General features: G+C 44.6%; 1 protein-coding gene across 4 annotated transcripts in view; it reads right to left on the reverse strand.

Moving 5' to 3' along the window:
• mst1rb (macrophage stimulating 1 receptor b) overlaps nucleotides 1-13597 on the reverse strand; it is a 140846-nt gene extending 127249 nt beyond the window's left edge. For 2 of the 4 annotated variants that reach the window (XM_043707707.1, XM_043707703.1), the window contains exon 1: nucleotides 13282-13597. The gene's annotated coding sequence lies outside the window, so the exon portion shown is untranslated. Of the gene's footprint in view, nucleotides 1-2703; nucleotides 2884-13281 lie in introns of all 4 variants that reach the window. The other 2 variants (XM_043707706.1, XM_043707704.1) reach the window with 2 other exon arrangements.
• Between the last annotated feature and the right edge of the window lie 9935 nt (nucleotides 13598-23532).

Below are 23532 nucleotides of genomic sequence, written 5' to 3' on the forward strand. Positions count from 1 at the left end.
ACACCCACTCTCATACCCCCACACTTTCACACACACTCTCATACCCCACTGAACTCTCATACACCCTCACACCCCCAACCTTTCACACACACTCACACCTCACCACACTCACCACGTTTCACCTTTCCTCATTTTTCCACTTTGCAAACAGAAAGCAGCCCTTCCTTGGTTCTTGGTAAATGCATCTCAAGGAGTAATAGTGCCTATTGTTTTTCATCCATTTACATGAGTTGGATTTCTTAACATTCATCTCCCATCCAAAACTGCTCTTGGTCAAGTGGCAGGCCCATTTCCCAACGTTGTCCAGAGGGGACCACATTGCCATGGATCCTCATTCAAATACAAGCCAGACCAGAGTAAAGACAAAGATATGCTTCCCTAAGAGACATGACTGAACCAGTTACAATGACCCAGCAGTTATACAGGTCATCAGCATTGACACCTGTTTTTTTTTAAATTCCAGATTCGTTTCTTCATTGAAGTTCCCCAATTGCTGGAAGTTCGTCAATGCCGTAAAGAAACTGAGATGTTCGGAAGTTGTAAAAGGTGCTAGACAACTAAAAGTCTTTCTTACGCCAACATGGAGGATAAGATAAAGAATGATGATTGTGACTACGAGAATAATTGCACAAAACAAATCTCATATTGCAGAGCAGCTCATTAAAAGCTGGAACATTGCAATGTGAATCCCCTTCCCTCATCTGCTTTATATTTCTCTTTCTAATGGCATGCGGCTGGCTGATTGGAAGAGAGATACAAGAATAATGTCCTATTTTGTTGCACTTAGTGACTGCTTAGCTAGACAAAAGCATCTCATTTTCTACATTAACCACAGCAGTTATTATAGCAGTTGTACTGTTGAACATTTGTGCTCATACCATTTACCGTCATCATCAGGAGAAGCCACATCCTAATGAGGCACTATCTACTAACCTCCGGGCAAGTGTGTCTGGAACAAGGCAGAACAGATGACGTGTGGGCATCGTTCCAGGGCTGAAGGACTCAAATTGGGTGGATCCATTGGTGAGGCTAGGGCCCTTTCTCAGTGAAGGCAACAGGTTTAGAAGGAGATTGGATGGAGGTGTTTAAGATTGTGCGTGGTTTAGACAGTGTAGATGGGGACAGACTGTAACTACTAATGGAATGATTGAGAAACAGAGAACAGCGAGACTGGGTGATGAACATACAAGCAAGAGTTGACACGTGGACTTGCAGTGGGTTTGCCTGGGACTATGATGGTAGCAGATTCCATTGAAGCTTTCCAGCGTGAATTGGATAACTATCTGAAGAGCAAAACTAATTTGCGGGATGAGGAAAGGGCAGTAGGCCTGATTCTGTTGCTCTTGCTTTGATGGGCCAAATGGACTCCCTTTCCGCTGAATTCATTTCTTGACTCGACCCAATAATTCCAGTCAGTGCTCTGCCAAATCATTCATGCCCACTCGCCACCTCATCCCCATTAACAAGAAGGGGATAGATTTCATTTTGTAAATATTTTAAAATCATAGCAATGACTTCAATTTCTGGCAGTTTAAGAAGACACCTTAACATCCCATTTTTAAAGGAGTCATAGAGTCATACAGCATGGAAACAGACTCTTCAATCCAAGCAGTCCATGTTGATCATAATCCCAAACTAAAGTAGTCTCACCTGCCTACTTCTGGCCCATTTCCCACCAAACCTTTCCTATTCAGGTACTTATCCAAATATCTTTTAAACATTGCAATTGTGCCCCCTTCCTCTCGCGGCTCATTCCATACACGATACGCTCTCTATGTAAAAACATTGCTCCTCATGTCCCCTCGTCTTGAAATCCCCTATCCTAGGGAAAATACACCTACCATTAACCCTATCTATACCCCTCATTATGTTATAAACCTCTGTAAGGGTCACCCCTCAGCCTCCTACACTCTAGTGAATGAAGTTCCAACCTATCCAGTGTCTCCTGATAAGTCAAACCCTCCAATCCTGGCAACATCCCAGTAAATCCCTTCTGAACCCTCTCTAGTTTAATAATATCCTTCCTGTGACAGGGAGACCAGGACTGGGCACAGTACTCCAAAAGAGGTCTCACCAACTTTCTGTACAACTCCTCCACTCAAAGGTTTGAGCAATTAAAGCAAGCGTGCTAAACATTTCCTTAACCACCCTGTATAAATGTGATGCAAACTTCAAAGAATTATGAATCTGAACAAAGGGAAGTAATAATAATAAAGGAAAGAGCAATAAAACTGCACAAGAGAAAGGAAGCCTATTATTTATTGTGTTGAGTAATCACCCAGAGTTCTAAGGCGAAAAGTCCTTTCCATTTATGCCCACCATATGTGTCCATTTTGATATCTTTAAACTGTAATTGGGTTAGCGATAATACCACTGCCATGCATCAAAGTCTTTTCTTTACCCATCTCCCATGCCCTCTTCCTCTGGCTAATGCAACGAGTTATCTACAGTTCTTCTTTCACAAAACCAGTTGCAACAAAGCTCTTCAAATTTGTCTGCAACCTCTTTCATTGTCAGTATGACATTCTTGCTGCCAGGAGTAAGGTTTCCTGAACTCCTCCAAAATTTCCCACGGGCAAAGTAAACAGCCGATATAAACTACAGAAGGTTAACACATCAGACAAAAGGCCAAGACTCCAATAGAATCAATGATGGTGGCAAAAGAAATCAAATGCATTCAATTTTAGTCAACTTGGTATATACCTGGGTGGAAGCAATCCAATTGCAAACCAACGTAAGAAGCTTGTTCCTCTTCAGAAACAGCACAGTGCAAATTTATGTCAGGAAATCGTCTCAAAATCGCCAGTGAATAACTGCAGGTTGTTGGCGTCAGACTTTGCAAAAATCGCATCATGGCAACTCAGAAATACAAAAGACGCGCAGCTAAAAATCAGGAATAAGTCATAAATCCAACACTCAATTGCTCAATGGCTTACCACAAACATTTACACACATAATTGTATCCAAATTACTCTATTTAAATCCTTTCAGTGTTGAGTAAAACTTGAGTACTGCTGAGACAAAGATGAATTTTGTCAAAGCTGTTTGTCTTGCACTCATCAGGATGATTGGCAAGAAATGCCAAGGTAAAAGGGAGCAATATTTTTCTACCAACCGAGCAGAGAGTGTTGATTGGTTGGCAAGCAGTTAGATGCCTGACAATTAGCTTTGTTTAAGTTTAAACCAGGTTGATCCTGATTTAACAAGGCATTGCACTCAGCAATAAACCAGAGGATGGCTTTCATTTAGTTAAAAATCACACAACACCAGGTTATAGTCCAACAGGTTTAATTGGAAGCACACTAGCTTTCGGCGCGACCCTCCTTCATCAGGTGACAATCACCTGTTGAAGGAGCGTCGCTCCGAAAGCTAGTGTGCTTCCAATTAAACCTGTTGGACTATAACCTGGTGTTGTGTGATTTTTAACTTTGTACACCCCAGTCCAACACCGGCATCTCCGAATCATTTCATTTAGTTAGTTTTGTTGGATCAGGCACTGTGTGTTTATTTTTTCTTCTTTCTTGTCCTGGTGCAAAATGTTTTGACACAATCTGTCTATTTTTGGTAGTGCTCATGTACTGTGCCAACAAATATCTACTTAACTAGTAAAACATCCCAAGACGCTTTACACAGGCATTATCACATTGTAATCGATAGTTACATTATGAGCAAGTTACCAAAAACTTGCTGAAAAGATAGGCTTTAAGGACTGACTAACAGAGAAGGAGAGAGCGAGAGACAGACAAGTTTCAGGATGGAATTCTAGGGACTTGAGCAACTGAGAACACTAAATGTGAAGGGAAGGAGTTGGAATCCACGTGAGGTCGGAAATGGAGTAGGAAATAGATTGCGGAGGGTCTCTGTACATTTCGAATCAGGAAAAACATCAAATTGAAAACAAATTTGCCCTAGCTTCAAACATGGTCTATTTCCAAATTTCAAATGAGTTTTTTAGCAGACGCAGCGTGAAGCCTCCTCCCAAGCTAACTGCTGTGAATCCTAGGTAGAAAGGATGAGCAGGTCATGGTTTAGTTTTTCTATCATGGTCCAAGGACAGGGTCAGTCAGGCAAGGATCAGCAGACTGAGTCCCATATAGAGATAGTATTGTAAACAAAAAGCACATGTAACGGCTCAATGCAACTCCAACTACATGTTTACAAATTCCATTCTCCTTTTAACCTCAGAAGATAAGCCCTTGTAAACTACAATGCCCCTCAGGTGTCACATGTCTTGACACAACAGCAAAGGGAGCTAGTTTGAAAACTGAAGTGATATCTCTGCTACCTGATAATGAACATGGTCAGAGACAAAATAACTGCAGATGCTGGAATCCAAAGTAGACAGACAGGAGGCTATAAGAACACAGCAAGCCAGGCAGCATCAGGAGGTGGAGAAGTCGATGTTTCAGGCGTAACCCTTCTCAGGACTAGGGTGAGCTGCAGATAAAGGGGGAGGTGGGGGCGGGGTGGTGAAGTGGGGATAGGTGAAGACAGGTAGAGGGTACAACCTGGTTGGTCAATGGGAGGAATGATGCCGGTTGGTGGCAGGGAGGAGTGGAAGGGATGGGAAGTGAGTCAGGAGATGGGAGTGGATGTTATTTGAAATCGGAGAGTTCAAATGTTGAGTCCTCTGGGCTATAGGCTGCCCAGGTGGAAGATGTGGTGTTGTTCCTCCAATTAGTGGTGTGGTTCATTGTAGTAATGGAGGAGGCCAAGGATGGTTATGTCGGAAAGGGAGTGGGAAGAAAAATTGAAATGGGCAGTGACTGGGAGGTCTCCCCCTACACCTCACCCCAGCCCTGAAAAAAAGTTACACCCGAAATGTCGACTTCACCACCTCCTGATGCTTCTGGGCTTGCTGTGTTCTTCCAGCCTCCCGCCTGTCGACCTGATCATGAACAGCTGGATTAAATCTATCAGGTAGATCCCTGGCTCTGTTTTCTGTTGCACTGATTTAGATGATCTCCAGTGGATTAGTTGGAAAGGACATTGGAAATGGAAATTCCAGTGTCTGATGCACATCCAATGACTTTGCTGGATCAGAGGATTTTGGGCAAGGTTTAGGATTGAGTTTATTGCTTCTTTAGCGCAGCAGGTCAGGCAGCATCCAAGGAGCAGGAGAATCGACGTTTCGGGCATAAGTCCTTCTTCAGGAATGAGGAAGGTGTGCCAAACAGGCTAAGATAAAAGGTAGGGAATGAGGCGCTCTTCCTCCTGGCGTCGTGTTGCCATGGTCTGGCGATGGAGGAGGCCAAGGCCCTGCATGTCCTTGGCGGAGTGGGAGGGGGAGTTAAAGTGTTCCACCACTCGGTTGGGTTGGTTGGTGCTCACGGGGCGCTTGGTTGGTTTGTCAAAATCTGTCTGGAGACAAGCCCATGAGATAGAATCCCGACAGTGGGCCAAGGCCCTGCATGTCCTTGGCGGAGTGGGAGGGGAAGTTAAAGTGTTCCACCACCCGGTTGGGTTGGTTGGTGCTCACGGGGCGCTTGGTTGGTTTGTCAAAATCTGTCTGGAGACAAGCCCATGAGATAGAATCCCGACAGTGTGGAAACAGGCCATTCGGCCTGACAAATCCACAGTGACCTTCCGAAGAGCATCCCACTCAGACTCACCCCCCTCCCCATAACTCTGCATTTCCCACGACCAATCCACCTTACCTGTACATCCCTGAACACAATGGGCAATTTAGTATAGTCAATCCCACTAACCTGCACATCTTTAGACTGTGGGAGGAAACCCATGCAGGCATGGGGAGAATGTGCAAACTCCCTGTGCAGGCAGTCGCCCAAGGCTGGCATCAAACCCAGGTCTCTGATGCTGTGAGGCAGCAGGGCTAACCATTGAGCCATCTGCTCATTATTAAAACACTCACTTAAATCTGACCTCAACAAAAGTAAGGTACAGAATTTAACACTTGGGTTTAGAAGAGGAGGCAGCTGCTTTTGCCGTGTGTAAACTCTTAGATTCTCAGAGTCAGTCAGATGAAGAATAATTGGGAAGAAGGCAGATAATAGGTGGTGCTGTGCCCCAAAGGAAAAAACAGACTGCTTTTGGATGAACAATCAAGCAGAGTACTGGTGAAGATGGATCCATTATTGAAAGAAAAGACGCTTATAAGGAATAAAGAAGCTTCACTATTGGGTGCTTTGCTATGGGTGTCCATTTGACTAAGATTAGGAGATTCAGTAAATGGACTTTCTCTTAAAAAGACACTGGAAGGTTTACCGAGGTGGGACAGGGAGAAGAGATCCAGTTTGAACCAGCAGAGCTTGGGACGTCAAGCGCAAGTCTGTATTTTCGTTGTGAGTGTGGGTGCAATTTATAGATTTCAGTTGAACCGGGAAGTTAAGAGGAAGTACCTTTTCTCTGATTTAGTTTATTGAGTAATGTTAATCAATTTTGATTTGTTTGTTTGTTACAGTAAAGGTGTTAAAGTGTGAAATCTTCTTGAGGCAATCCCTTGCACTGGTCACTGGGCAGGAATTTATGGGGTGCTGTATTCCAAGTCACAACCCCAGATGGTTGTCAGCCTGGCAATTCAAGAGCTGGTTCGTCCCTCAGACATTTCACACTGGGAGCACTCCAAAATATTTCAAGGCGAAACTTCCACCTTCAGCAGAGAGGAAGCCCCACCCTAGAGTTTGCTGGCCAATCTGATTCACCAGCTACTCTGAAGTCCCAGTAGCGCCATGTTCAAACTGTGGCCAATGCTAGAACTGCAGGCAGTCCCTGAAGAAGAGGAGGTTATGAAGGCCAGGGTTCAGATCTGACTCGGGCCAAGTTGGCAGATCTTTGCAAGGGGCTTGTTTTTCAGGTGTATAGTCCTGAAGGGAATATTGGGTTGGGGACAAGTCTCCACTGGGGACAGGAGTTTCTCTCCAAGCAGCTCACCACCCTGACTTGGAAATATACTGCCGTTCCTTCACAGTCGTTGGGTCAAAATCCTGGAATTCCCTCCCTACCGGCATTGTGGGTCAACTCACAGCAAGTGGACTGCAGCGATTCAAGAAGGCAGCTCATCACCACTTTCTCAAGGGCAAATAGGGATGGGCTATCAATATTGGCCAGCCAGTGACGCCCAAGTCCCACAAAATAAATAAGAAAAAGAATCCCTAAAGACAACTCCGTTCCCTTCCTTGCTCGACAGAAGCCCACACAGTGAAAGTTCCAACCTGCCCACTTTACCTCTGCTTTTACTTATATAGAGTTTTACTGCACAGAAACAGATCCTTTGCTCCAATTCCTCCAGCTATCTGAAGCTGATCAAATCCCATTTGCCCGAATTTGGCCTATATCTTTCCAAACCCTTCTTATTTATATACCCATCCAAATACCTTTTAAAGTCATGATTGTACCAGCCACCACTGCTTTCTCTGGTAGCTCGTTTGCAGGTAAAATAGCGGCAGAGACAGAATGAGGCCCTTAGCTTGTCATTAATTGACTACTTAAGAGCTTCTCTGGACACAAGGGTGAGCAGGCTAGCTGACACCTTCCCTGCCCACCGACGCCTGGAGGAAGAACGCCTCATCTTCCGCCTTGGGACTTTCCATCCACACTGGATCAATGTCGATTTCGCCAGTTTCCTCATTTCCCCTCCCCCCACCTTATCCAAGATCCAACCCTCAAACTCGGCACTGCCCTCTTGAACTGTGTCACCTGTCCATCTTCCTTCCCATCCATTCACTACATCCTCCTCTCCGACCTATCACCATCTCCCCCAACCTTCATCTACCTATCGCATTCCCTGCTACCTTCCCCCAGCCCCACCCCCTCCCATTTCTCTTTCAGCCCCATTGGGGCCCCACCCCAACATTCCTGATCAAGAGCTTATGCTCAAAACGTTGACTCTCCTGCTCCTCAATGCTGCCTGACCGGCTGTGCTTTACAAACACCACATTTATAGACAGTCAGAAGGAAGGCAAGTTGGAGGTGATGATGGAGAGTATTGGAAGGTGGTGTTTGAAGACCACACAATCTATTTTACAAGCCCTGTACTCATTTTCAATCAGGGAAATTGTGAAATCCAACTCCAGATCGATCGTCAAAAGTGACCAGTCTCCACAGGGATGGTAACACAATCAAATATAGTGTCCTATTAATGTTTTAAAAGCTTTAGTTAGCTCAGTCTTCTACAATCAAACCACACATCCTGACAGTATAACCGTCCAGGTCCCAGTGCGGTTCTGGTAAATGTGAACTGCACTGTCTTCCAAAGTTTCGGGATCCTTCTATAGGAGCAGTGTCTAAAACCAACTGCTGGGTTCTCCACGACGTCTGACCAAGATTCTAGACAAAACTGAAGTATAACTTCCTCCTTTTGTAATCTACCCTCATACCCAAAATCACGTCTGCGTTTTGTTACTCTTTCAGCCTATCTACTAACTCTGAAGGATTTTGTGTATTTGGAATCTCAAATATCTTTGTTCCTCCACAGTTTCCAGTTTTATAACCATTTGGAAAGTAATCACATTTACCTTTCTTCAGCTCAGATTGGATGGCTTCATACATGCCCAGGTTTAACTCGATCTGCCTTCGGTTTTCCTGAATCTTTCTGTGCCCCTTCGTAATTTGCCCCTCTTCTCTGCCCTGCCTACCATCTCTCCGAAAGTCAGGGATAACTCTCTTGTTCCTTCATCCAAAAAAGCTGAGGCCCCAAAGCAGATGCCGGAGCAACGTTTTATAGTTATATATAATATATAGTTATATATAGTCCACATTATAGGAGGGAGGTGATAGCACTGGGAGAGGGTGCAGAGGAGATTTACCAGCAAGATGCCTGGGCTGGAGAGTTTCAGTTATGAAGAGGGATTGGACAGACTGAGGTCGTTTTCCTTGGAGTAGAGGAGACTGAGAGGGGGGGATATGATTAAGATTAGATTAGATTACATTACAGTGTGGAAACAGGCCCTTCGGCCCAACAAGTCCACACCGACCCGCCGAAGCACAACCCACCCATACCCCTACATTTACTCCTTACCTAACACTACGGGCAATTTAGCATGGCCAATTCACCTGACCTGCACATCTTTGGACTGTGGGAGGAAACCGGAGCACCCAGAGGAAACCCACGCAGACACGGGGAGAATGTGCAAACTCCACACAGTCAGTCGCCTGAGGCGGGAATTGAACCCGGGTCTCCGGCGCTGTGAGGCAGCAGTGCTAACTGCTGTGCCACCGTGCCGCCCACTACAGTTATGTATACAGTTATGAGAGGCATAGTCAGGGAAGACAGGAAGAAAAGTTTATCCATGGTGGCAAGATCAATGACTGAGGGCACAGATTTAAAGTAACAGGCAGAATTTAGACAGGATGTGAGGAACATTCTTTTCTTCCAGAAGGTCATAGAGTCACAGAGATGTACAGCACAGAAACGGACCCTTCAATCCAACCCGTCCATGCCGACCAGATATCCCAACCCAATCTAGTCCCACCTGCCAGCACCTGGCCCATATCCCTCCAAACTTTTCCTATTCATATACCCTTCCAGATGCCTTTTAAATGCTGTAATTATATCAGCCTCCACCACTTCCTCTGGCAGCTCATTCCATACACACACCACTATCTGCATGAAAACGTTGCCCCTTAGGTCTCTTTTATATCTTTCCCCTCTCACCCTAAACCTATGCCCTCTAGTTCTGGACTCCCTCACCCCAGGAAAAAGACCTTGTCTATTTATCCTATCCATGCCCCTCATGATTTTATAAACCTCTATAAGGTCACCGCTCAGGGTGGTGGGAATCTGGACCTCACTGCCTGTACGGGTGATAGCCTCCAAACATTTGAGAAGTGTTTAGATATGAGCTTGCAATACCAAGATGTACAAGGCTATGGGCCAAGTGTTAGGGAAAAGGATTAAAATACATAAGTCCTTGATTTGTAATTTCACAGACTCAATGGGCTAAATGACCTTGAGGTGCAGCTTTGACCAATTTAGAGCTAATGTACTCCCTTCCGCACAGACCCACACTCTCAGACCCTACCATGCACACACACACCCACCACCACCCCACCTCCCATCACCTGGGGGCTTCATCTCTGAAGGACCACAATGACTTTCATGCCTTAAAATGGAACACAGTGAAAACAGTTTGGGAAGCACAATTACATTGTATAGATCCTCTTGCATCCTCAATACAACCCCTTTAACCCTACTCCTTGCCTACCAAGCCAAACCAAAAAGAAAACTAATTCCACATTTTTTACTGATGATGTTCTGCTTGGAAACTTACTGAAAGGTTTCAGAAAGCACATACTTTTGGTAAAGCTTGTTTTGTGTCAACCCTCAATAATTATACTTTTCCCTCAAGATATGTAACCAAGTGAGTCATACATGATTTACCTTAACACCAAACCACAGAACTCTCCCAGATCACCTCACAATTGTTCAAAGTACTCTATCACTGATTCTTACTGATGGGCTTCATGAGCTTCCTGACAGCTGTGGAACCGTGCCCTAACAACCGAACATGACTCAGATCTTTAATGGGAGCAAAAGAGAGGGAAGAAACTTGGCAAGAAGTGACACAATAAAAACCAAAGGCACACCTTCTCAGCAAGCACATGCACACAGAGAGCCCTTGAAAATATTTAGTCATCACTGCAAATGCCAATTTCGGATATGTACAGTATTGCACAATTGTGTCATTGACATCTGCTTGTTATTCCTGAGTTTCAACTAAAATAGCACTGGATCTCCCAGCATGGCTTAAAAACACAAGCCACACACCCCATAACTGACCACTACTGCAATAAAAGGGCTTTAAATATCTCTCTAACTGAGAGCAGCAGGAAAAAGCATCAACTCGCAAAGGTTTTAATTATCAATGTAATGCAGCAATGTGGCTCACTCAGACGGCTCATTTTTTTTTCAAAATCAACACAAGCATTTCCTCAGTGTGCAGCAGCTGACAGTCCAATTCTGGGAGTTACACAATGACATATTTCCTTGATTCTGGGCATTACAAAACATTTCTAGATTTCTGATCTCAATTTATAATTGCGATTGGGAACATAAAAGTGCTTCTCATCTATAAACCCAGGAGAGTATTTATTCTCTCAGCAGCCAGCATTGAAAGGTCTGACTAGCTGAAAGTTCATTTCACAGGAGAAACGTGAAAGCTTTACGAAGGGCAGGGAGGAGGGTTAGGGGGGTTGTCCTCAGAATGTGAGGGGATCTATACAATACAACAACAATGCTTCCCAAACATTTCTGACTTATGCTCTGTTTTGAAACATGACGATGTCAGAGGGACAAAGCCCCTGGGTTGTGGGAGCTGTGGGCGTTTAGTAGGGTTTGAAAGTGTGGGCCCATGAGGAAGGGATGACACTGGTATAAATCAGTCAAAGCTGCACCTCAGCTTCCTATCGGAAATATGTTGTGAAACTTGAAAGGGTTCAGAAAAGATTTACAAAGATGTTGTCAGGGTTGGAGGAGTTGAGCTATAGGGAGAGGCTGAACAGGTTGAGGGCTGTTTTCCCTGGAGCGTCGGAGGCTGAGTGATGGCCTTATATAGATTTGCAAAATTATGAGGGGCATGGATAGGGTAAGTAGGCAAAGTCTTTTCCCTGGAGTTGGGGAGTCCAGAACTAGAGGGCATGGGTTTAGGGTGAGAAGAGGAAGATATTAAAGAGACTTATGGGGCAACTTTTTCACGCAGAGGGTGGTATGTGTATGGAATGAGCTGCCAGAGGAAGTGGTGGAGGTTGGTACAATTGCAACGGTTAAGAGGCATTTGGATGGGTATATGAATAGGAAGGGTTTGGAGGGATATGGGCCGGGTGCTGGCAGGTGGGACTAGATTGGATTGGGATATCTAGTTGGCTTGGATGGGTTTCACTGAAGGGTCTGTTTCCATGCTGTACATCTCTATGACACTATAACGGTTCAGACCAACCACTTCGAAGCTCAGGAAGAATCTGGCCCAGGACAGAGGGCTGTCAAAGCTGGGTCATTAAGGCTGAGATAACAGAATAGGGAAATCATGGGGTTTAGGGGTCAGGCAGGAAAAGTGGAGTTTAGGATAATCAGACCAGCCCCGACCTCATGGAATGACATGGAACAACATTCTTCTGCTCTTATGGACATCATTCACAATAAAACAGGTGATCTGTTGGTTTGCGAAGATTAAGATAGCAAGTATTATTTTATGAGAAGGAGATGGGGAGGGAGCTGTGGATAACTGGTTTGACCTCTTAACAGCAAGGTGCACACCAGGAGACCCTGACTGTTAAAACATTACAGATTGAGTCCTGTCAAGGCAGGGGCTTACAGATTGACAGATTCTTGTGAATTACTGACTCAGAAATAAGCAGTAAAAAAAATTATCTCTATTCTGTCAAAATGTCCCTTGTTCCCTCCCCTCCTATAAATAAGAGGGAAACGCAGACACTGTACCTTAAAGGCAGGCTTGAAGATTTTGGAATGTTCCTATACTGGGGGCGGGGGAAGGAAAGGATTTTAAAAACTTGGAATTTCCAAACTATAGCAAATCCAGAAAATATTCAATGGACAGGATCCAGAACAAGACAAATCATAAACATCATATCTTTGTGGGCGGCCCGGTGGTACAGTGGTTAGCACTGCTGCCTCACAGCGCCAGAGACCTGGGTTCAATTCCCACCTCAGGCGACTGACTGTGTGGATAGAGGTCGGGGTCTGGGTAGGTTGCGCTTCGGCGGGGCAGTGTGGACTTGTTGGGCCGAAGGGCCTGTTTCCACACTGTAATGTAATCTAATCTGATCTCCCCTCCCAAATCCACGCTCAATTTCCCTTTCACGTAGCTCTGCTGAAATTTAGACGAATAAATGAGATTAACCCTACTTTCTGACAAACCGACCTCCCTCTCCCTCAGTAACCGGGACGTCTTTTCAAATTGTTTTTGCACTTTGGGACCCTGCCAACTTCCCGCGCCCGAAGGAGTAGGGAAGGGGTAGAATTTCCAGTCTTTGCTTTTAAGTAAGTATCATCCCTGATCTTGGAGGGGGTTTCTTTTTGGAATCAAATATGCTCATTAGATTCACGAACCTTTCTCGAAATCGGTTTTAGAGAGTGTGTGTGTGTGTGTAATAAAGTTAGCGTCACTCACCTTTAGTTGGTAACTTCCCGCGCCCGAAGGAGTAGGGAAGGGGTAGAATTTCCAGTCTTTGCTTTTAAGTAAGTATCATCCCTGATCTTGGAGGGGTTTTTTTTTTGGAATCAAATATGCTCATTAGATTCACGAACCTTTCTCGAAATCGGTTTTAGAGTGTGTGTGTGTGTGTAATAAAGTTAGCGTCACTCACCTTTAGTTGGTTTCAGGTAAGTTACAGGATGAAAGAAACAGAGACAACGATCAAGATCAGCAAAGCTGCCTCCACCGCTGCCTTCCCTTCCTCGCTATTAAAACATTAACCCCCGGCTGATTTTTTTTCTCTCTCTCTCTTTGCTTGTCACTGAGGGGTGGAGACGTTCTCTCCCCTCCCCTCTCACCTGGAATCCAAGTGGCTGTGGATTTGCAGAGGTCTGGGGCGGGGGTGAGACCTTCTCCCGAGCTCGGGGCGTGCTCACACGGCGCTGGGCTGGCACTCCACCGACCGATTTACTGTCCAGAGCCAACTTTCCAACAATTGCTGCAACTACTCTCTTGGCTACAACTTAAACGCAAGTCTCCCCCTTGTGACAATCAGCTCTTGGTGTCACATTTTATCATTTTTTTTAAAAAATGTCAACCGTGCAGGAACTTATCACAGGTGGGATTTTAAGACCGTAAGACAAAGGAGTGGAAGTGAGGCCATTCGGCCCATCGATTCCACTCTGCCACTCAATCATGGCTGATGGGCATTTCAACTCCACTTACCCGCCCTCTCCCCATTAATTTATTAATCTCAGCCTTGAAGACATTTAATGTCCCGGCCTCCACTGTGCTCCATAGCAATGAATTCCACAGGCCCACCACTCTCTGGCTGAAGAAACGTGTCCTCGTTTCCGTTCTAAATTGACCCCCTCTAATTCTAAGGCTGTGCCCACAGGTCCTAGTCTCCCCGCCTGGCGGAACAAATTCCCAGCGTCCACACTTCCTAAGCCATGCATTATAGAACATAGAACATTCTTTAGGTTAGATTCTTTAGGTTACATTACAGTGTGGAAACAGGCCCTTCGGCCCAACAAGTCCACACCGACCCGCCGAAGTGTAACCCACCCATACCCCTACATTTACCCCTTACCTAACACTACGGGCAATTTAGCATGGCCAATTCACCTGAGCTGCACATCTTTGGACTGTGGGAGGAAACCGGATCTTGAAAGTTTCTATTAGATCTCCCCTCAACCTTCTAAACTCTAATGAAAACAATCCCAGGATCGATTTGGAGGTGCCGGTGTTGGTGTACAAAGTTAAAAATCACACAACACCAGGTTATAGTCCAACAGGTTTAATTGGAAGCACGCTAGCTTTCGGAGCGATGCTCCTTCATCAGGTGCTTCCCAGGATCTTCAGCCATTCATCATATGTTAGGCCTACCATTCCGGGGATCATCTGTGTGAATCTCTGCTGGACACACTGCAGTGCCAGTATGTTCTTCCTGAGGTGTGGGGCCCAAAATTGGACACAGTATTCTAAATGGAGCCTAACTAGAGCTTTATAAAGTCTCAGAAGCACATCACTGCTTTTACATTCCAACCCATTTGAAATAAATGACAACATTACATTTGCTTTCTTAACCACAGACTCAACCTGCAAGTCAACCTTTAGAGAATCCTGGTCTAGCATTCCCACTTCCCTTTGTACTTTGGCTTTATGAATGTTCTCACCGTTTAGAAAATAGTCCCCATGCCTGTATTCTTTTTTCCAAAGTGCAAGATCTCGCAATAGCTCACGTTGAATTTCATCAGCCATTTCCTAGACCACTCTCCTAAACTGTCTAAATCTTTCTGCAGCCTCCCCACCTCCTCAGTACTACCTGCCTGTCCGCCTAACTTCGTATCATCGGCGAACTTCACCAGTATGCCCTCAGTCCCTTCATCCAGATCATTTATGTATAAAGTGAACAGCTGTGGCCTCAAGACTGAACCCTGCAGGACACCGCTTGTCGCCTGCTGCCATTCCGAAAAAGAACCTTTTATCCCAGTTCTCTGTCTTCTGTTAGACAGCTAATCCTCAATCCATGCCAGTAGCCCACCTCGAACACTTTGGGCCCTCACATTTCTCAGCAGCTTCCTGTGAGGCACCTTATCAAAGTCCTTTTGGAAGTTTCGATAGGTTACATCCACTGGTTTTCCCTGGTCGAACCTACTTGTTATCTCTTCAAAGAATTCGAACAGGTTTGTCAGGCACGACCTCCCCTTACTAAATCTATGCTGACTTGTTCTAATCCGACCCTGCACTTCCAAGAATTTAGATATCTCATCCTTAACAATGGATTCGAGAAGGTTAGGCTAATCGGCCTAAACTTTTCATCTTCTGTCTTGATCCTTTCTTGAACAAGGGGGTTATAACAGCGATTTTTCCAATCATCTGGGACTTCCCCTGACTCCAGTGACTCTTGAAAGATCACAACCAACGCTTCTGCTATTTCCTCAGCCACTTCCCTCAGAACTCTAGGATGTAACCCATCGGGGGCAGGAGATTAATCAATTTTTAAATCTTTTAGCTTTCCTGGCTCTTTCTCTTTTGTAATGGCTACCATACTCAACTCTGCCCCTGACTCTCCATAATTGTTGGGTTATTACTCATGTCTTCCACTGTGAAGACTGACACAAAGTACTTATTACGTTCTTCAGCTATTTCCTTATCTCCTGTCACTAGCCTTCCAGCATCAATTTGGAGCAGCCAAATGTCTACTTTTACCTCTCATTTGTTTCTTATGTATTGAAAGAAACTTTTACTATCATTTTTAATATTACTGGCTAGCCTACCTTCATATTTGATCCTCTCCTTCCTTATTTCTCTCTTTGTTATCCTCTGTTTGTTTTGTAGCCTTCCCAATCTTCTGATTTTCCAGTGCTCTTGGCTACTTTATAGGCTCTCTCTTTTTCTTTGATGCATTTCCTGACTACCTTTGTCAGCCGTGGCCGTCTAATTCCATCCCCGTCCCCGCCGGATAATCTTTCTTTTCTTTGGGATGATTCTTTGGACTGTGTCCTCAATTACACCCAGAAACTCCTGCCATTGTTGCTCCACTGTCTTCCCGAGTAGGGTCCGCTTCCAGTCGATTTTCATCAGTTCCTCTCTCATGCCCCTGTAATTACCTTTATTTAACTGCAACATCATTACATCCGATTTTGTCTTCTCTCTTTCAAACTGCAGACTGATCTCTACCATATTATGGTAGATTTGCCTCCTAAGTGTTCTGTACTTTAAAGTCTGGCTCATTAAAAGCTCTAAGTCGAGAAAAGCCTGCTCCCTTGTGGGCTCCATCACAAGCTGTTCCAAAAAGCCATCCTGTAAGCTGTTCCATGAATTCCCTTTTTTTGAATCCACCGGCAACATTATTCATCCAGTTCACCTGCATATTGAAGTCCCGCACGATCACAGTGACCTTGCCTGGCTGACATACTCTATGTATTTCCTGGTACATCCCTGGTCCTGACCACTGCTGGGAGGTCTATACATAACTCCCATTATGGTTTTTTTGCCTTTGTGGTTCCTCAACTCCATCTACACAGACTCCACATATCATCTGACCCTATGTCTTTCAGTGCCATAGATTTAATTTCATTCTTAACTAACAAGGCAACCCATCTCCTCTGCCTACCTCCATGACTTTTCAACAAGTTGTAAATCCTTGGATGTTTGACTGCCAGTCCTGAACCCCCTGCAACCACATCACTGTGGTGCCTATCATATCATCATTCATGATGTTTTGTGCCCTTAATTCATCTACTTTATTATGAATACTACAAGTATTCAGGTAAAGTGCCTTAATGCTATCTTTCTTTTTGCTGCATTCCCAGTCTGCCTCAAGCTGAAACCCACCTACACACATGCTGTCCACCTGCTTACCTTTCCATTTAACTCCACACTCCCTCTCACTTTCGCTTCCCCTCCCCCCGACTCAGAAGTTTAAAGTCATACTGACCACTCTATTTATCCTTTTTGCTAGAACACTGGCTCCAAATTGGTTCAGGTGTAGACTGTCTCAACGGTACATAGAGTCATAGAGAGGTACAGCATGGAAACAGACCCTTCAGTCCAACTTGTCCATGCCAACCAGATACCCCAACCCAATCTAGTCACACCTACCAGCATCCAGTCCATATCCCTCCAAACCCTTCCTATTCATATACCCATCCAGATGCCTTTTAAATGCTGTAATTGTACCAGCCTCCACCACTTCTTCTGGCAGCTCATTCCATACATGTATCACCCTCTGCGTGAAAGATTGCCCCTTAGGTCTCTTTTATATCTTTCCCTTCTCAATCCAAACCTATGCCCTCTAGTTCTGGGCCCCCACACCCCAGGGAAGAGACTTTGTCAATTTATCCTATCCATACCCCTCATGATTTTAAAAATCTCTATAAGATCACCCCTCAGCCTCTGATGCTCTAGGGAAAACAGCCCCAGCCTATTCAATATCTCCCTATAGCTCAAACCCTCCAACCCTGGCAACATCCTTGTAAACCTTTTCTGAACCATTTCAAGTTTCACAACATCCTTCTGAAAGGAGGAACACGAGAATTGTACGCAATATACAACCGCAACATGACCTCCCAACTCCTGTACTCAGTACTCTGATCAATAAAGGAAAGCAGACTAAACACCTTCTTCACTATCCTATCTACCTGTGACTCCACTTTCAAGGAGCTATGAACCTGCACCACAAGGTCTCTTTGTCCAGCAACACTCCCTAGGACCTTATAAGTCCTGCTAAAATTTGCTTTCCCAAAATGCAGCACCTCACATTTACCTAAATTAAACTCCATCTGCCACTTCTCAGCCCAGTGGCCCTTCTGATCAAGATCCCATTGTAATCTGAGGTAACCTTCTTCGCTGTCCATTACACCTCCAATTTTGGTATTATTTGCAAACTTATTAACTATACCTCTTATGCTCACATCCAAATCATTTACATGAATGACAAAACGTAGAGGACCCAGCACTGATCCTTGTGGCACTCCACTGGTCACAGGCCTCCAGTCTGAAAAACAACCCTCCACCACCACCCTCTGTGTTCTACCTTTGAGCGAGTTCTGTATCCAAATGGCTAGTTCTCCCTGTATTCCATGAGGTCTAACCTTGGTAATCAGTCTCCCATGGAGAACCTTGTCGAATGTCTTACTGAAGTCTATATAGACCACGTCCACCGCTCTGCCCTCATCAATCCTCTTTGTTACTTCTTCAAAAAAAGAATCTTCTTCAGAAAACAGATCCCCCCCAGTTCCAAAACTGTTGCCAATGTCCCATGAAATGAAATCCCTCTTTCCCACACCAATCCCTTATCCACGTGTTTAACTCCCTAACTTTCTTATCCCTACACAATTGGCGCATGGCTCGGGCAGTAATGCAGAGATTATGATCTTTGCATTACTGTACTTCGATTTCCTCCCTAGTGCTTGATAATCCTTAAACAGGTCCTCCACCCTAGCTTTGCCTCTGTTGTTAGTCCCAACATGGACCATAACAACTGGATCCTCCCCCTCCTGCTCCAATATCCTTTCAAGCCGGTCGGAGATGTCCTGCACACTGGCACCGGACAGGCAACACATAATGCAGGATTCCCGATCCGGCTTGCATAGGATACTATCTGTCCCCCTAATTATAGAATTCCCTGTAACAACTACTTGTCTTTTTGCTCCCCGATCTTGAATGGTCTTCTGCATCATGGTGCCAACTGGCTCATCCTGTCCACAGCCCTTTCCCTCATCCATACAGGGAGCAAAAATCTCATACCTGTTGGACAAGATCAAGGGCTGAGGCTCCTCCACTTCTGAACTCAGAATCCCCCTAACTGCCTCACTTACAGTCACACCCTGTTGTCCCTGAACACTTACTAAATTTGAATTATTTAATCTACCGGGTGTGACTCCCTCCTGAAACAAAGTATCCAGGTAACTCTCCCCCCTCCTGGATGTGCCGCAGAGTTTGAAGCTCAGATTCCAGATCATCAATTCTGATCCGCAGTTCTTTCAGCAACCAACACTTGCTGCAGATGTGATCACTGCCCTTCACAATGGGATCAGCCAGCTCCCACATCATACAGCTCCAGCACATCACCTGTCCAGCCATAACTACTTATTTAATTAACTCTCCCAATTTATGTATTAAATAATTTCTAGTGCTTCTCTGCTATGGTCTTATTCAATTAACCAATTAAACTTTTCAATTTATATTTTCTGTGAATCGTGTGATTGATTAAAAGCCTTACCTTAACAACACACCAGAGTCCTTCTCAGTTAGAGCTCCCGCTCTTCCTGCTGCTGGAACAGAAATGGAGGGCTACGCCGGTCGAGATAGGTTTTATTGAAACCTTAAAGCGGCGATTCACCTTCCCTGTGCTCCCGCTCTTCCTGATTAAATAGCAATCACTTGCCTTCCCAACAGCCTCCCTACTCTGACCTCACTTCCACCCAGCTCCAACTGCTCTCTGCTGTAAAAGAAATTTAACATGGGTCTCCTGTCTCAGAGGTATGGACACTATCACAACAGCAAAAAATCTCCCTCATCCTCCAATAGGAGGAATATTTTTCCCCTTAAGACACTGTTCAGATATATTATTGCATACTCCAGAGCAGTGGGACGGCACAGTGGCTCGGTGGTTAGCACTGCTGCCTCACACTGCTACCGGACCCAGGTCCAATCCCAGCCTTGGGCAACAAGTCTGTGTGGAGTTTGCACATTCTCCCCATTCTGTGCGGGTTCACATCTGGCTGCTCTGGTTTCCTCGCACAATCCAAAGATGTGCAGGTTTAGTGAATTGGACATGCTAAATTGCCCATAGTGTTCAGGGATGTGTAGGTTAGGTGCATTAGTCAGGGGATAAATGTAGGGGAATAGGTCTGGGTGGGTTACTCTTGGGAGAGTCAGTGTAGACTTGTTGGGTCAAATGGGCTGTTTCCACACTCTAGGGATTCTGTGGGTCTTTAATATTGGCCTCCTGTCTCAGAGGGAAGTACACCACCACAAACACCCTCATCCTCCAACAGGAGGAATATTTTTTTCCCATAAAACCCTGTTTGGAGATATTATGGCATACCTCCGGAGCAGGTGGGAATTTTAAATATGGGTCTCCTGTCTCACAGGTAATGACGCTACCACTGTACGACATGCGTATCCCTATCCTTTAGTAATTGGAATAGTGCTCCCTAAAAATCCTGTTCAGCGATGTTATAACACACCTCTAGAGCATATGGGATTTTAATATGGATCTCCTGTCTCAAAGGCATGGACATTACCACTATGCCAAAAGTGCCCTATCCTTCAGCAGGAATGTTTTCCAAAAACAACCTGTTGGTGAATGTTATTACGCACCTCTGGAGCAAGTGAGATGTGACCCTGGTCTCTTGGCTAAGAGGTAGGGACACTACCATTGTATTGCATTTTTGTATTTCATACCAATTATCTTCATGCATATGCACGCCACTTCCCTACATTACCTTGTGATCCTTTTTTTTGTGCAAATTTTAACTCTTATCCAGGATATGAGGCAGAAGTAACATTTGTGTACTCAGTGATTCATTAGGCCGCTTTAGGAGTCAGTGGCGTTGTTGAAGGTCTGGAGTCACATGTTGGCTGATTGCCTTCCCTCAAGGGCCTTAGTAAACCATAGAGGTTTATTTTTAAACAATAATTTGATGTTTAAACTCATCATCACTGAGACTAGCTTTACATTCCAGATTCATGACACAGATGTGAACCCATTCCCCCAGAACGTTCCTCTGTCCAGTTACATTACCAGAACACCAACAATCGCTTCAATACTCAATGCTTCGTGTATGTGTTTGTATTTTTATGATGATGGATTTAGACCCACTTCTGGTCACTCTCTTTTAGGAAGGATATTACTAAGGTAGAAGAGGGTTCAGAGAAGATTTACCAGGATGTTGCTAGGAATGGAGAATTTGAGTTATAAGGAGAGGCTGGATAGGCTGGGATTTTTTTTTTAACGGGGCATAGGGGGCTGAGAGGTGACTTTATCAATGTTTATGAAATCATAAGGGGTATAGATAAGAGGAGCTAGGAATGGAGAATTTGAGTTATAAGGAGAGGCTGGATAGGCTGGGACTTTTTTTTAACGGGGCATAGGGGGCTGAGAGGTGACTTTATCAATGTTTATGAAATCATAAGGGGTATAGATAAGAGGAATAGTAGGTGTCTTTTCCTAAGAGTGGGGGGTTTCATGACTAGGGGACACATTTTTAAGGTGAGCAGAGAAAGATTTAAAAAGACATGGGGCAATGTTTTACACAGCGTGGTTCATGTGTGGAATGAAATGTAGAGGAAGTAGCAGATGCGAGTACAGTTACACCATTTGAAAGATATTTGGATAAGTACATGAATAAAAACTGTTTGGAGGGATATGGGCCAAATGCAGGTAGGTGGGACTAGTTTAGTTTGGGATTAAGGTTGGCAAGGACTGGTTGGACTAAAGGGTCTGTTTCCATGACTCTGTGGCATTTATTAATGTTAATTCCAAGATGCATTGTTTTAAAATGAAAACTGCTGCAGAAAAATAAAATCACGAATTGCCTTGCAAAATCCTGTGTGAAGCCAGCAGGGAGAGATTTAACATAAAGAGATAACAGAGGGGGGTGATGCTGACAATGTCTCCTCTCGAGACAGAAAGTCACCTCTTGCAGACCTGGCTGTTTTACCCAACACAAGGGCGTTAAAAAGCCAGTTTCAGCTCGACGAGAGTGGACTAATGGGACTGAATGTCCTCATGTCTACCAGCCTGGAGTTGAGTCTTAGTGTGCAGCATGGGCCGCAGGTGAAGAATTATTGTGTCGTCATCCTGTATTGCAGGTAAATAAGCTCCCTTACTCTGGGTGCTTCAAACCATTAAAAAGAAATCAAGACAAAAGGACCTTCAATCACCCTAGGAAACAAAGAGCCTCAAAACAAAACTATTCAACTCTCAATGTCAAGGCTACCACTAAAAGCCACTGGAATGTGCAACTTTCAACCATCCGCTCTTCAGGAACAATTTTGAGCCTGACGCATAATTTTTTGCTTTTGGACTCATCTCTTAATTATGATCAGTATGTATTTGTGTTGTGTAACTAATTCTTCGATCTTTCAGACCCAAGCTGACAGGAGGCACAGACCACATTTCTGGACTCAGAAAGAATGATTATTACAGATAAGTCAATTTGAGCTACCGAGAAACAATTATAACTCAGTAACATATAATGCTACAATTTAAAACTCTAAGCACCCTGTAAGTTCCCCTTCTACACATAGAGATGGACAAACAGGGTCTGATAGATAGAAGAAAAGACCGGGGAGATAATTCAATTGCTCCTGTTCTCAGGATGTGCCCTCTCCAGATAATTTCACCTGGTTACAGAGGGCACAGGGTGGCTGATTATCACTTATAAAATCTGTGGTTTCCTGGTTAAAAAGGTCAGAAGTCACATGATCCCAGGTTAAAGTCCAACAGGTTTATTTGAAGCTCCAAAATGAACCTGTTGAACTATAACCTGGTGTCATGTGACCTCTGATCTTGTCCACCCCAGCCCAACACCAGCACCTCCACATAATTCCTGGTTAAGAGCCACAGCTTACAGTAAATGTTGAGGCAAAAATAAATTGACGTCCATTAGGCTTATGCTTATTTTTTTCACAGCAGAGAAAAGAAACAGTCTTTTCTCTGGCAGAGATCTGATGGCTTCTCCCGAAGTATTTGCCGCCCACCCCCACCCGCTTGCCAGTCAGGTAGTTATGGGCAGGTAGGAGGCATTTGCCATTGATAATTGGTCACCACTTTGTATCTTTAACAATGTATGATTCTGACTCTATGATGAGGTATGCATGAATAGTATGACCCCCTGAAGCTGAGCAGGCACTGAATCAAACTCTTTACAGCCAGATAGGCAACAGAGGCTGCATTTGCCAACAACATAGATATTAAAAGCAAGCACGATGAGAAGGATGATGGGGTGCATTGATAGTGCAACATGTCTAATAATCCAGTCTGCCAGGCTCCTGCACTGGGGAACGTCGCTTCAAGTCCCACTGCAGCAGATTGGGAATCAAATTAATTTTGTTTGTTATCAAAACATCCAGTCAAATGGCGACCACATGATATTTCTGTAAAAACCCATCCGGTTCACTAATGTCCCTCAGGGAAGGAAATCCACTATCATTAACTGGTCTGGCCTTCATGTGACTCCAGACCCACAGCAATGTGACTCTTCACTGTCCTCCAAAATGGCTTGGAAGACCAATCAAGGGTAATTAGAGATGGGAGATAAACTCCAATCTCACCAGTGATGCCTACACGCCATGAGAGAATTAAAGTACAAACAGGAATATGAACTGCCTGGACCTGACATGATTTGGAGACGCCAGTGTTGAACCGCGGTGTACAAAATGGACCAGAGGATGGAATAATAAG

This window comes from Chiloscyllium plagiosum, chromosome 18 (genome assembly GCF_004010195.1).
Source record: "Chiloscyllium plagiosum isolate BGI_BamShark_2017 chromosome 18, ASM401019v2, whole genome shotgun sequence".
NCBI lineage: Eukaryota > Metazoa > Chordata > Chondrichthyes > Orectolobiformes > Hemiscylliidae > Chiloscyllium > Chiloscyllium plagiosum.